The 2,548-nt window shown below is 37.7% G+C and overlaps 1 non-coding gene across 1 annotated transcript; it reads left to right on the top strand.

The window, feature by feature from the left end:
- The first annotated feature begins 1,778 nt into the window (after positions 1-1,778).
- LOC128248967 (U6 spliceosomal RNA) lies at positions 1,779-1,884 on the top strand. Its single transcript, XR_008265113.2, has one exon. It is a non-coding gene; the product is annotated as a U6 spliceosomal RNA (small nuclear RNA).
- Positions 1,885-2,548: the final 664 nt, after the last annotated feature.

The following is a 2,548-nucleotide window of genomic DNA, read 5'->3' as shown; positions in this document are numbered from 1 at the left end:
GTACCATGAAAGCACTTGATAATGTTGTTTTTGCTGCAGTTGATGGTCATTGGTGGCAACGGTGGTATTAGGGGTGGAGTGATTGTAGCAAAAGTAGTAGTAGTAGTAGTAGTAGTAGTAGTAGTAGTAGTAGTTATTGTTGCTGCTGTTGTTGTTATTGTTATCATCATCATCATGGCAGAGATTGGGTTGGTGTTGGTGATGGTGAAAATGGTAATGTCCATCATGTGAGTGACAATAGTGATAATGATTATGATGGCAGTGATTACTGATGATGATGATGCTGATGATGATGGTGGTGGTGGCGGCGGTGGTGGTGGTGGTGGTGGTGGCAGCGCGGAGGAGGAAGAAGAGGAGGAGGAGGAGGAGGAGGAGGAATGAAATTGATGACAAAGGTAATGTTGAAAATACTGGTGATGGTGGTGGTGGTGGTGGGTGACAGTACTATTGCCTTCACTACTGCAACTACAGATGATGGTGATGATGGTGATGATGATGAGGAGGAGGAGGAGGATGAGGAGGAGGAGGATGATGATGATGATGGTGATGATGAAGTAGAACGTACCATCTTAAGGACATATATCACACTATAGCAAAGTAGCATCACAATGCAACAACTATATTTTTCCCACTAACCACCACCATCACCACCACTACCACCGCCACTGACACCTCACTGTCCTACGTACACTCCACATGCACCATATTGGCAAGAATATAATAATTAAACTTACAGCTAGATTGAGGAACAAAGATACTGTTTGATAGTATGCCCAGTTATGCTACAATAATTACAATAATCCGTAGATTTTACTTGATGTCAAAAGAATTATTTCCAGTTTAGTGAACTTCAGAAAACCAACCTTGCTACTTGCAAAGCTAAATAGCATTCTTAAATATGGTGAGAAAGGTGGAATAATGAATTAAATTTTTGTTTCAAATCTCTTTCTGAGCTATTAACTGTGAGAAATGTAAACCATTCTAAAGGATCACTATCAAACAGTTGATAGATAATGCTGCAAAAATCTAATAAACTATATTGTTACGCGAACATTGATTTATTAGTGGGACTCTATCATCAATAATCATAACATTGGTATTTTCCTTCAGTGGCAAAGGTCAACACTACCTTATCCTTAACCAGATACACTGACAATCATCATTCCAAAAGATTAACATTTACCATTTTCTTCACAGATTTTCCATAGCTCAGCATTGCCTCATTTATCAATAATTACCAATTTACTATGTTTTCAGGTATCTATTGGCAGCGCCTGTGCTGTGGCAAGCCTCAGCTCAGTTGTTTTTCATGCAAACAGAATGGAGTATTCTAAAATATATTGTTATTGAAATTCATCTATTATTCATTCGTATATGTGTGCAGGTGTAAGGCTCAGTTATGGATATATGTTATAAATTACATTTAATTATTCATGCATACAAATCATAAAGATATAGACAAATAATAAATCTAAAAATACCTAATGTATATATAGAAACACACAGTCATCATCTCTTTATCTCTTTCTCTCATATATATATATTAATGTTTGTTTTTACGTTCAGTTAAAAGTAAAACAATTTTAATTTGAAGGGTTAGTCTATATTTTTGTAGAATACAGATTTATTATTTTTAAACAAGAATATTATTGATAGTGACTTCAAAGTTTCAGCTAGTTAAGCCATTGTTGGCCAGTTAAGCCACCATACAATGATGGTTTAACTAGCCAAAACTTCAAAGTTACTGTCAATAATATTCTTGTTTAACACATATATATATATAGCTATGGCAATACATATTCTAAAATTGGAATGATACAGAGAAGATTAGCATGGCTCCTGCGCAAGAATGACACACGAATTTGTGAAGCATTCCATATTTCTATGTGAAGGTACATGACTCAATGGTTAGTATGACAAGCTTATGATTGTGAGGTTATGAGTTCAATTCCCGGACTGGGATGTGTGTTATGTTCATGAGAAAGACACTTTATTTCACGTTGCTCCAGTCCACTCAGCTGTAGAAATGAGTTGCAGTGTTACTGGTGCCAAGTTGTATCGGCCTTTGCCTTTCCCATAGATAACACCAGTGGCATGAAGAGAGGAGGCTGATATGCACAGGTGACTGCTGATCTTCCATAAAGAACCTTGCCCAGACTTGTGCCTAGGAGGGATATGTATCTTTGTATGCATACTTAGATAAAAAGATGTTTACCCACCAAGTTAAATTTTCATTATATCCAGTTTCAAACAGAATGTCATTTGCCAGGACTCAAGACAACATCAACTAATTAATCTACTACCATTTGTTGGCATCCTTTTGTCTCGGGAGACAATGGAGTTGTGCATAAAATCAGTTTTGCGCAGGCCTGGGCTAGATGTAAGGAAATCCTGGGTAGCCCAATCATCAGGATTCCTCTCTCGACCTTGCTGACGTAGTCCAAAGGAGTGCAGAACATTACATTTGGCACCAGCTTGGTTGCAGGAGCTGCCAGAAGAGTGTCAAGTCAAACACTAAACCACCTATGGGTCTCCACTCTGGATTTCA

The sequence above is a fragment of the Octopus bimaculoides genome, chromosome 10 (assembly GCF_046866305.1).
Source record: "Octopus bimaculoides isolate indiv1 chromosome 10, ASM4686630v1, whole genome shotgun sequence".
NCBI classification, from domain to species: domain Eukaryota; kingdom Metazoa; phylum Mollusca; class Cephalopoda; order Octopoda; family Octopodidae; genus Octopus; species Octopus bimaculoides.
Note: the sequence above shows the minus strand (reverse complement) of the source record. Positions and strands in the feature narration are given on the sequence as shown.